The sequence below is a fragment of the Trachurus japonicus genome, chromosome 7 (genome assembly GCF_045865225.1).
Source record: "Trachurus japonicus isolate A0001 chromosome 7, Traja_1.0".
Taxonomy (NCBI): Eukaryota; Metazoa; Chordata; class Actinopteri; order Carangiformes; family Carangidae; genus Trachurus; species Trachurus japonicus.
The window spans coordinates 33,097,021-33,110,411 of record NC_140913.1 but is presented as its reverse complement, the minus strand read 5'-3'; positions in this window follow the sequence as shown (position 1 = coordinate 33,110,411).

Genomic DNA, 13,391 nt, shown 5'->3' with positions numbered 1-13,391 from the left:
AACAACAATAATCCATAATGAAAGAGAAGAAGTTTATAGTAAAAATCTTCAAATGTTTGATGATGGTGAGAGCTGGTGCATCAAGGTCGAACATCTTTATTTTTTATCACATAAATGTCATAAGTTACAGAAAATAAACTTTTTTCCCCTTTATTTCATTAGATAAAACATATAAAAGATCTTAATTCTAGTTTAGTTTATTAGTTTATTAAGGGACAGTGTGCAATGACATTAATCATGCAGAAAATGAAGAGATGGTTGCACCAGATTTAGCTCACAGCTCATTTCCATCTGCAGTCCCAACATACACAAACATACAAAAATACACAGAAACCACAAACTACTATACAAGGATGATACATAGAATGACACAGATAGACAGTAGACAACACATAGACAATATAGAAACACAGTTTCCACATCTAGAAAGACGAGTGCAATACATTTGAGAAAGGTGCACCCTATCCAATATGATCAATGGAAAGAAAAGCTAAGTCATACATGATACAAAACAAGAAACATTTTAAAATTCCCCAATTCCTATTTCACAAGATTTTAAGATAATTCCATACATTGAATGCGTTAAGAGGAACTAAAATACATTTTTTAAGAGACTAACTGAGTAACAAGTGCCTTTGCTTTTAAGTGTGCTGGCAACTTTGGTTCTCCAGTAGCCATTGTTTTAAATTATGGGAGAAATTTAAAAAGTTTGTTCTGCTTTTCAGGGTTTTAGTTCAGTTTGTTCCGTTCTCTGATGGCTGTCCATCCATGAAAAGGCAGATTGTGCAAATGAGGAGTGTCACTTGGGAATAATGCCGTCGCCCCTGGAAACCGATCTTGAGACTCTTGTTGTCAACTCGGAACAGAGCTGTACAAATGTTTTTAAAGGGGGAGGGGCTGCGTTGTGTATTCTCTTGTCAACCAGTCGAATATTACAAAATTTGATCAGGTTGTCAAAACTCAAAAACTTATATTTAGAGAGTATGTTGCAGTGATGGTAATGGCGCGGTTTCCTGTCCAAATTCTACTTAATCCACATTTTTAAAATGTTAAAGTAAGAAAATGTGTCACTTTTAGACTTTATTTTGGTAAAATAAAATTAGCATATTTATCTCAGAGCGACACATGTTTGACCGTGTTTACAAAAATGAGTTTTATTGTAGGTAAAATATGAGAAATATACAGTATATTTATTTATATTTCTTATTTGTGTCGTTGCTGTTGCCGCCGTCGTCCTTCAGATTATTCCTGAAGTAATCACAGCTCATTATGACAGAAAAGGAAAAGGAAGTGGCCGCCAAAATAAAGTTAAGAGCAAAGTAAAGAATCAGAATATCGTCTCCAGTCGAAAATAATCCAGAGTTTCAGGTGTTTTTGTCTGAGGACGATCTGATCCTCGGTCGATGCTTCAGTATAGAGTTATCAATTATGACAGACTTTATAAAAAAAAACTGCTGCAGAAATAGTAGCAGGTTTGTTAAATCACAGCTTCTTTGACTGAAATAGTTCCCTGACATTTGGATTTAAGTTAAACAAGAAGTTGGTTCACTTCCTGTCAGACGCCTCTCATGGAAAAACTTTGCATATAAATCCACCTGTTGAGAGCTGCTGCAGGATGAGTGAGTGATAAAAATGGCTTAAGTATTAACTCCCTCTCTCTCTCTCTGGTGCGTAATCACTCCAATATTTTCACCTCAGATTCCGACACTAACTCACGACTCCACTTTGAGCTCCAGCTGAGGAAATATTAACTTTGTGTTCACTTATAAATCTGCAGGTGGTTAAGACACGAGGAGCCTGCGTTAGTGTTTGAGGTCTGAACGGTCAGGACCGTAAGACACATAAATACCAATAATATTATAACCAAAGTCTGTTTTTAATTACATTAAAGTGTCATTATCGGTTAAATATGGTTAACCCTTGAGGGCTCTGAGCCTATTTTGATTTTGCCTTTATATACCACATAAAAAATGTTGACCATATGTCTTGTGATTTGTTATTTTATTGTAAAGCACTTTGGTCACCCTGTTTTGAGCTGTTTAAAAGCTATATACTATAAATAAACCTTGATTTATTGATTGATTGAATGTATGGAAAGAAATGCGACGCCTGGCCATCACCTCCCACTGTTACGCTCGGATAAATATTTCATACTATCAAATTGTATCTCTGGATTTACACGGTCTATCGACGTCTTACAAAACCTGCGAGAGAGTTTCAAATCAAAACTTTCGAGTGAAGTTGACAGCAGCGCTAAACGTAACCGATCTGATCACGCTGGGTTAAAGAGGAACTATGCAAGATTTACAACAAGCTTCAGAGTAATTTTGATGGTTAAAGGGATAGCCATAATCCCTACAGTTTTAGGAGTAGGTTCATTACCTTTAATTGTCGGTGCAAGCTGTTTTTAGATCGGCGGGGCAGAGATGCGAGCTGCTCACGAAACAGTACTTTTGCCTTTCCCTCATCAAACTCATCAAATGCACAATCCAACAGTGCCCAAAATGCTCCTGTGAAGAAGTTGTGACCTGCACATTCACCACGCTATGAGATAATAACAGAACGTTACCAGACAGAGTTGTTTTAGAGGGAAATTGATGCAAAACCACTGATGCACGTTGCCTTCAGGGACAGGTTTTCATCAAGCAGTCTCTGTATTTCCCTCTAAAACAACTCTGTCTGGTAATGTTCTGTTATTATCTCATAGCGTGGTGAATGTGCAGGTCACAACTTGTCCACCAGAGCTTGTTGGATTGTGTATTTGATGAGTTTGAATGAGGGAAACCAAGAAATCCCATGAGCCTCCATAGCGTAGCTCTGAGCAGCTCACGGCTCTGCTCCGCTGTTCTAAAAATAGCTTGCACCGACAAATAAAGGTAACGAACCTACTGCTATGACTTTGAGGAGGGTTAGCTGTGAGTTTTTACCACAGTGTTGTAAAATATTCCCTCTGAAACTGTAGGGGGAGCTCAGACTTGCGGAGTTGCCCTTTAATAGCAGGTTTGTTTGCAACAGGGTGAAGCTGTGTGTGTGTGTGTCGGTGGAGACGACCACACAGTCGTGTTTAAATAAACCAGCAATCAAAGAGTCGAGTCGTGACATCAATCTGCCGTCCAATCACTGATCTAATCTCCGCTTTTTATTCTCAAATCATTTGATAAGCAGAGCTGTGATTATCATCCCGTCCTCCTCCTCATTGTTTTTGTACGTGTGTGTGTGTGTGTCTGTGCGTGCATGTGTGTTATTTTGGCCCAGATTAGTCCACAGATGTGTGTTTATCTATTTTTAATGTTCCTCCTACCTTATCACACTTTTCAATTTGGAACTTTTGACGCAAACACGCTGGAGCACTTTGCAGCAGCTCCAAAATTAGAGCGCGAGAAGGAAAGAGAGGGAGGGAAAGAGATAGAAAGAAAGAGAGATAGAAAGAGAGAGAGAGAGAGCCAGTGATTTTCCAACAGTGGATGCCTGTGTTCTGGGTGTCACTTTGGTTAATAATCTCCTACCAATCCTTCAACTCTGGTGCACGTTCAGGACGCTTCAAACCATGAAAACAGCTGGCTTTGTGCAGCCCAACTGTCAGAGTCTCCTTTGCTGTCGATGATGGAAATATCAACCCAGTGAGCCGTGAGTGGACGTCTCAATCTGAATCTCCTCAGCTGCTGCAGCTACAGTACGCCACAGACAGAGCCACAGTTCCTCTCCTCCTCCCTCCCACTGATAATTCATGCAACATACACTCACATTAGGCTGAGTACTGTGTGGTGTGGTGTGTGTACACAGACACAAACATCAAGCTCAGTAATTCTGTTAAACTTGAAATGAAATGGACTTTTCTCTTTTCTCGTTCTCCTCCCCATCACTTTATATGATACACAATTGTCCAGTGAACATCAATTCAATATCAGCATTTCCTCCACAAAGCACACACACACACACACACACACACACACACACACACACACATACATATATATATATATACAGTCCAAGAAATGATCTCCATTTAGGGGATGAGCAGTTTATTGTTGATTCACATGCTGCTGCTCTCTCTCCACCTTCCCATTTATTTTAATCATCCCATCAAAACTGGAAAAAAAACAGAGGAGTAATAGGCGTGTCGTGCCATGAGAGTCATAATCAACACACGTCTAAACATTTCCGTCATCAAATAAAAAAAATAAAAAAACAACACAAGGATGCATCAGTATCTGAGATTTATTAACGAGTGGATCGGATGGAAATTAAAACATTAAAGTGGGTTCCTGCTTTTCCACAGGGAGCAGATTACGGTCGGATGTTCAGAGAAGGAGAGGAGGAAGGAATGCCGTGTTTGTTGTCTTTGTTTTTTTGTTTTTTTCTTCTCCTTCTTCTTCTTCTTCTTCTGCAGACCCACCGTTATGTGTTTTCAATACGATGTGAGTAGATAAGCAGATAGAATTATAAAAAAAACTCCCATGGGGGGCTCATCTAAGTTTAACAAAGCACCAAGGACACACGACCCGGAGCCGTCGCCGACGACAACGACGCTGCTGCTGCTGCTGCTCTCATGGAGAATGTAATAAATAAATGAGCAGATGAGTTTGGTTCTGACAAGTGAGGGACATGGTGCTCCCTGTGCATTTTTGATAGTGATCTAATTCATCTGGCAGGCGTGTGGATGTTGATTAAATCAGAATGTCAGCCACTTGACAGGACAAGACACAAGCCGGCGTGGAACCTGTTTGAACAGCGTGAGCTTGTGCAAAAGATGGCCAGGGAGATTTGCAGCGCTGCATGCGTGGCCGCTGAACTCCACGCCACCGCCCCCAACCCGCCCTGTTATCCTCGCTTCCTACAACACGTCCAGAGAGACAGACGGATGGATGGATAGACCAAGGCCGTAATTACCATATACATTGGGGGGGCCACATCCCCCCCAATGTATAGCTAGCTGATTAAAAAATAAAAGAGTATCCCATGTGTTAGCAAATTTACTGTACTTTCCGGACTAGAGCGCCACACTTGAATATAAGCCGCAGGTTCTCATGTTGTAACATGAGATATTTACACAGAAAGACAGTAGGGAACTGTGCAAGTCCAATCGCTTTTCCTCTGTTTTGGTTACGCTCCTCTCCTCCATGTGCATTTGTTTACAGTGAAGCCGGCGAAAAATCAATAAATGGAGTAGTGGATAACGTTATATAACATATACGATGTTACGACATGTGTGTTTGTGTAGTCTTAAAGGGATAGTTCACCCAACATTCAAATTTCACTGATTATCTACTCACCCTCATGTCGACTAAGAGCTGGGAGAATTTTCACAGTCCTCCGTGCCTTCTCTGAGTTACGGGGGGGTCCGTGCAGCAGTATTTGTCCATATAATGGTTGTCAATGGATACCAACTTTCTTCGTCCAAAAAGACACACCAAAAAACATCCAAATACCTCCATGCTGCTCGTCTGTAATGTCCCTCTTGTATTGAAGCCCAGACATGAGAAATTGTTCCGAAAAAATTAAATAAGTCTATATTTTAAGCTTGTTTGTAGCGGAAGCTCCCAGTGTCTCAGTTCACTGCTCTTCCTGTGTCCGTGCAAATCTCGCGTGATTTGACATTACAGACAAGCACTATGGAGGTATTTGGATGTTTTTTGGTGTCTTTTTGGATGAAGAAAAGTGGTATCCATTCACAACCATTATATGGACAAATACTGCTGCACGGAGCCCCCCGTAACTCAGAGAAGGGACGGAGGACTCTGAAAATTCTCACAGCTCTTAGTCGACATGAGGGTGAGTAGATAATGAGTGAAATTTGAATTTTGGGTGAACTATCCCTTTAACCGTCATAAACAAAAGATTACGGGTTACGGAGTGCGTTTGTGTTGCGGTGCCGCAGAGACGAGAGCTGGGACGAAAAAAGTAGCGGCTTATAGTCCGGAAAGTACGGTGTGTATATAGTATATAGAAAGAGAGAGAGATTTGGTCCCCCCCAATGTTGGCTCCATGGTTACGGCCTTGGGAGAAGGAGACGGAGACGGAGACAGACAGGCAGAAAGAGAGAGAGAGAGAGACGTGGAGGAATCCACCGCTTCTGTTTCCTCTCAGGGTGACATCCGCTCTCCGACCCCACCCCCCGGGTAAACAGAGGGTGTGTGTGATGGCACGACCGTCTTCCCCTTCACTCACATGTGCTCGATGCCTCCATCAGAAATCCTCCTTGACAATCACAGAGAGGCAAGACACCGCCGCCGCTGGCAAGACGCCGCGGACGTGCTGGAATCACAGGGCCTGTAATTACAGTGGGGGGGGGGGCAACTAGAGACTCACTGAGACTCACTCACTCACTGTGTTGAAAGGCCATCAATGGCAAATCAGAGCAGAGAATACTGAGGGGTGGGTCCGACGGCGGCCGCGCACAATGGCGCCGTGATAACGGGGGAGTTTTCGCAAAGACGGGGATCGCGGCGGCGGCGGCAGGTTGCTATTTGACTGATGAGTGCCTCTTCAGAATCACTTCTACATCTGTGGTGGGAAACTATTGCTTTCACCCAAATCCAGCCCCCGATACCCTCAACCAGCTGCCAAAACATGACAACAACAGGCCCAATGTAAACACACTTTTTTTTTTCTTTAGATGGATGAGAACGAATACACTTCCCATTTACAAGTAATAAAATCAAAGAAACAAATTATAAATTCATTCATAAATTTTATTTGACTCCCGTAAAAATGCACAAAATTTCAAACGAAAACTCACCAAATTGTTCACGATTTAAAACCAAAGAGGGAACATTTATGCACATGTTCTGGCATTGCGACAAATTAAACAGTTTATGGAACATGATTCACTTATTTACAAAATCTGTTCTAAGGCTTGAATTTGAATCATCCCCTCACGTTTACTTAATAAATGACATCACCAACTGTAATTTAGATTCAAAGAAATGCAGATTATTGATTATTATCACTTTCTTTGCTAAGAAATGTATACTTCATTTATGGAAAAACGAATCACCTCCAACATTTCATATGTTTCTGGATTTCATAGCTCAATTTCTTCCCCTGGAAAAACTAACATGGTGTTTGTGGGATTGAATGGAAACGATAATAAAAAAGAATTTAAACACAGATGGATGAGATACGAGAAGATTCCTCACACGCACGACAAGACCGAGACGTCTACGGTGAGAGGACGACTGATCCTCCTGACGTCACAGCGCTGTCGTCTGTTGTCAATATCTTTTTCATGCAGTATCTCAGATCTGGTAATGTGAAATTCTCAACATATTTTATCTGGATTTACTTCTCCTCAGGCGGTGGCGACTGCGACTCCTCCTCCTCCCCCTGCCGCCGCCGCCCGCTCACCTTCCTGCGCTGCACAGCTCCAAGGAGGTCAAAGTTACATGTACAAAGTCACTCTACTAATCTCCTTTGTCACTCATAAAATTTACACAACATCTCCCTCATGGAGGCCTGTCAGTTTGCTGCTGCCTGTGGCTGTCAGAGAACACAGATAATTACTCGGAGGGATCAGAGAAGGCCTTGATTATTTATGGGGCTGGATGTCTGAAAGGAAAAATACTATAATACTATGTATATGCTGCTGCTGCTTTGAATGAGTTCCTCTTGTTTTGTTTTTTTTTAAGTGTATTTTTTTGGCTTTTTTCATGCCTTTATTTGATAGTTGGCTACAGTCGAGAGAGACAGGAAATGGGGAGGCAGAGAGATGGGGAATGACACACAGGAAAAGGCCGTCCGATGCGGGATTCGAACTGGGGCCGCCTGCACGAGGACTATAGCCTCAACTCATCGCGTCTGCTTAAAGGGACAACGAGGAGTTTTGGAGAAGCGAAGCGTTTTCACACTACATTTATGAGCCTCCGCGCACCGTGAGATTCTTTGACCGGCGCAAGACAGACTCATGTTTTCATTCATCAAGAATTAAAGTCAGAGGTTCGAAGACGATCACATACCGTCGTAGTTCCGACCATAAACGGCGATTCGGCGGCGTTATTCTCATGACTCGCCACGAAACCGAAAGTAAGGAAACGCTGGTCGACTCGACCAGCATTTCCACCACCACTAATAATAACAAAATAACGATAGAGACAAAACGATATATTTATCGAAAATGGAGCCATTAACAAGTGGTAACGTAGATTCATCTACATTAATATAATGTTTTATAAATAAAGACACTTTTTTATTGTCGCGGAATTTTTCGTTCTGCCGATGGAGAAACTCCTTGTTGTCCCTTTAACCCACTGCGCCAGCGCCCTGAGTTCCTCTTGTTAAAGGTATAATGTGTAGGAATTCCCCCCATCTAGCGGTGCGGTTGCATATCTGAACGTATTCTTGATGTTGCATTCACGTGAAATTGGGCAGACGTCAGACAGACAACAGATGCTGCATGTAACAGGATTAACAAGCGTCTATGTAAACAAGTGGTCCGCTAGCACGAGGCAAAACAATACAGGCGTGACAATATGTTGTCATGGTGATGTGGTATTGTTTTACCGTCTTTCTCTGGTGGAGTAAAATCACATCCGCTTGGTTTGCCGACGGCCGTCTGCCTGACTGCGCCTGAATGCAACACCAGTGCCTCCGTCCTTCCTCACACTACACAGTTGTGACAGTTTTAACAGGCCGAGCCCACAGCTCCGCTGAGTTTCCGTGGTTACCTACGGTCACGCTGCCACTCAACGTAAAAAATGGCGATGCAACATGGCCGCCTCGGTTCGGTGCTTCGCCCACTTATGTATTTGTAACGACTTGTAACAACTCATTCTAAGGTACGAGAAAGCTTTGTATGCGGATGTGATTCGACTTCAGTGAAACACGTATTTATGAAAGACATGTTTGATTTTTGCTAATAAAAAGCCACTTAAGTTACACACCGCAGCTTTAATAATGACAATAATAACAATACAAGTTCATTGTTGCACTGTTTTGTGGATAACGTCGGAAACTTTCCAGCAGTCAGAGAAATATATATCACATAGTTTTTATAAGAGTGAGTGTGTGCAGGTGTGTGTGACGTGGCGTCATGATGATGAGCGCTGTTGTTGGTCAGATGATGAGTGACACGAGGATGAAACGTGGTGTTTCTGTGGTTTCTGTGATCTCACTTTTGTGTTTGTGCTTTGTGTTTTTTTACTTCGTGTCCCATGATAGCAGCATGAAAAAGCCCATGAATTACACTGAGCCGTGTGTGAGAGCCAGAGACAAACAGCTCTTCAAGAAGAAGAAGAAGAAATGACGAGACGAATGCTTTTGATTTAACTCGCCTTCAGATCGTCAACAGCTCCTCTTGTTTTCTGTTGTAATGAAGTGGTTTAATCTCCTGCTAATATTTAAAGTCTCAAAAAAACAACAACAAAAAAAACTTGTTTGGCTTCAAAATTTCAAATATCGCTCCATAAAAGTGAATTTCATGTTGAGTGAGCAACAATCAAACCACAGGTCAGTGATCAGTTACTATGATGAAAAAATATTCTATGACAATCAAAAAAACCCTAAAATGACAGATTATTAAATCAGTGGATGTCAAAGTTTTGCATAAAAACCTCTAAACTGACACCAATAGACAATAGACACCCATCCTTTATATGTTTTATCACATAAAGTGTTTAAAACCCACGGACAAACTCACTGTGACAAACGCTGGACTAAGGAATGAATATACATATATACAGTAAACTAAACTAACATAATATTATGGCCCTGACAGACTCGTGTTGTTTGTACTTTTATAAATCCACATGTTTGGCTGTTTTGGCTTTATTTCCTGTTTTATTTTGAAACCACTTCCCTTTTGTCTCATGTTAAATTGCTTCAAAATAAAAGGTGAAATGACAATTACCAAACTAATTCAAAAACATAAATTGCATTCATGAAAATGAAAACGATGACAGTTATTAAAAGTCCTGGATGTAACGTTAGTTGTGTATCTTTTTTTTTCTTTATCTTTCCCACTAATATTTATTGTATTGTATTATATTTTGCTCCATAAAACTGAATTTTATGGCTGAATAAGCAACAAACCACACGTCAGTAAAAACTACTTTGTGACAATCAAACAGAAAATAACCTGATAAGAGTTAAGGATTATTAAATTAGAGGTTGTCAAAACATCTGATAAGATTTTTGCAGTTTGTTTGCAGATGTTTGATCATTTGGAGGTTTATTTCCTGTTTTATTTTGAAGCCACTTCCCTTATGTCTCATGTTCGTTTCCTTCAAAATAAAACAGGAAATGGCAATAGGCTAACTTAAAACCATGAATTGCCTTCATTATTAAAAGCCCTGGACATAACGTAAATATTAAGTTGTGTATCTTTTGTGTTTCTAAGTCAGTAAAGAGTTAATTCCTGGATCAATATTGGCAGAAATATCTCGGTATCAAGTGTTTTAGCGCTGCTATAGATACCTGTGCTAATGCTAACGCTAACACTAGTACCTACCGTAGTTGTGAAGCACAGTGACCAGCGAATGAAAACTTGGTTTTACGACGACAAGTTGAGCAGCATCTTTTCCACCAACGTTGCGATTGACGACACTGAGGTGTAACCATGGTAACACAGTCTGACGACTTCCTCATCCTCATCTAAATCAGGGGTTAAAATTACCTGTAGAGAGATAATAATTCATCAGGAGGCAGAGGCTCAAACGCTGAGCTGATCTGCTTCACCTGGACTCTGTGGTGGTTCTGGTTTGGTCCAGAGATTTAAAAAAAAAAATACAAGGATAAGGATCAAACAATGTTTTCAGAGGTTTTACTTTTTATTTAAAAAGCCTCAGTTAAAACCATCTCGCCGCCGCCGGTCGGTCTGTCGGTCGGTCAGTCATACCTTCCAAATACAAGGCGCCTGTTTAAATCTAATACGCCATTTAAATGCCAGCTTTAATAAGAGATGGCAATTCCATGTGCAAATCAATTTGATATCTACAGGGACTGAAAAGTGCACATCACACATTAGGAGCCAGGATCAAGCCGAGGGTAGGTGCCTCTCCTCCCTGAATTACAAGGAGAGTTTGCAGACGGATATGAATTTACAATTAGTCTCATTCTGGCGACTTCTTAAGGTTTGTGACAGTGTCTGGGGTTCCACTAAAGGCCATGTGTGTGGAGCCATGAATTTCTTGCGACAGGCTACGATACCAGAGAGGCTATATTTAGGGAGGATAACTAGTACTGCACGGTATAATCTGACATTTGTACCACAAGGGAGTCATACTGCATTGCTCACAAATGACAGTGTCACTGTTGGTTTGCGTCCCCGGTGGAATAGGTTAAAGAGAACAAAACATGTTTTTGCAGTGGAGTGCCGCTCTGCAAGACAGATCTAATAAAACTGTATTTGATTGTGGGGGTATGATCTGACTGAGGCTGTCAGTGGTGAGTGAGCCCCCTGAGCACGGAGACAGCAGCAGTCTGCTTGAAAAGGAACAAAGAGTCCCTGGGAGCGGTCTCAGTAGACTCTGAAACAGGAGTCTGCATGACTGGCCTGCTTTTGATGGCTGACTTCAGCAGGGCATTTCAACTTCCCCCTCCCTCCTCCTCCTCCTCCTCTTCCTCCTCCTCCTCTGTCGTCTCCTTCTCCGGCCCTTTAACCGGGGACAAAGGGAACAAGCGGAGGCCACCACCGCCGTCGTCGTTTTCCTTAACCCTCCTATGTTGTCCTTCTGGGTCAAATTGACCCAATCTGTTCACTTCCTCCATCCTTCCTTCCTTCTTTCCTTCCTTTCTCCCTTTTTTATTTATTCATTTATTTTGCACGAACATATCATTTAAAACAGCATGAACAATCATCATGACTGGGGTATGAAACCCAAAAGGGCTTATAGTATAAAAACCTCACCCACATATTCAAAAACCAAATTTGTTACAGGTTAAAAACAAAAACATAGGGAATAATTAACCAATAACAAAAATACAGTAAATATAAGGAAGTAAGGAAAAATACAAATCCTTTCTTTCTTTCCACAATCCTTTTTCCCTTGCTTCTTTCCTTCCTTCCCTTCGTCCTTACTTCTTCCTTCTTTTTTGACCCAATCTGTTCCCTCCCTCCATCTATCTTTCCTTCCTTTCCCCTTCCTTCTTTCTTTCCCTTTGTCTGTCCTTCCTTCCTTCCTTCTTTCTTTCCCTTTGTCCTTCCTTCCTTCCTTCTATCCCTTTATCCTTCCTTCCTTCCTTCTTTCCCTTCGTCCGTCCTTCCTGCCTTCCTTCCTTCTTTCTTTCCCTTCGTCCTTCCTTCCTTCCTTCCTTCCTTCTCTTCGTCCTTCCGGCCTTCCTTCCTTCTTTCTTTCCCTTTGTCCTTCCTTCCTTCCTTCCTTCCTTCCTTCCTTCCTTCCTTCCTTCCTTCCTTCCTTCCTTCCTTCCTTCCTTCCTTCCTTCCTTCTATCCCTTTATCCTTCCTTCCTTCCTTCTTTCCCTTCGTCCTTCCTGCCTTCCTTCCTTCTTTCTTTCCCTTTGTCCTTCCTTCCTTCCTTCCTTCCTTCCTTCCTTCCTTCTATCCCTTTATCCTTCCTTCCTTCCTTCCTTCTTTCCCTTTGTTCTTCTTCCTTCCTTCCTTCCTTCCTTTCGTCCTTCCTTCCTTGACCTATTTGGACAGCAGTAGGATTAAATCTGTGTCCAAGTGCGTCGTTTAATGAACAAACTCGCAGCACGTCCTGGTTCCAGCCTCACATCCATCCATCCATCCATCCATTCATTCATCCATTCATTTATTTATTTATCTATCTATCTTCATATCAATCTATACTGTAACACTTTCTATCTGATCCCCCTCATGCCGCGTTGTAGTTTTTAAATTATAACATCAACCGGCGTATTTGAGCACCTGTCAAATCCTTTTAAAGAAAACAAGCATGATGTAATTCTGCTCAACCAGGCAATTCATTAGCCCGAGTCAAACACTCGTCCTTCTGCAGTCGGCTGCTGTTGTCTATGCCCCTCGGGGTGGGGTGGGGTGGGGTTTAGGGAAGAGGAGAGGAGAGGAGGGAGAGCCACTTGCGTCCACATTCACCAAGGTGATCAAACCTGCGTCAGCCTTACACCTGCTCCCCCCATCCCCCTCTCCACTTCCCTCAGGAGGAACCAGGACAGGCTGCACAACAAAGCTGCAGCAACGGCGGCACACTTGGGGAGTTCGGCTAACTGCGTCTTCAATCACCACATCTCAGAGCCATCCAAGGATTGCGGGCATTTAGAGGGAGAGGAGGGAGGAGGAGGAGGAAAATGCATTCAAAAAAAAGAAATAAATAAAAAAAGGCAGGAGTTTACATGGAGGAGTTTGTTTAGGATGCACGTTGTTGTCGCCGCAGCAGCTGATTGATGCACGAGGAAATATTCCAGCCACTTAGCTCCTGTAGTGCTCTAGCAGTTATATGACACCTTGCATTTTTCTA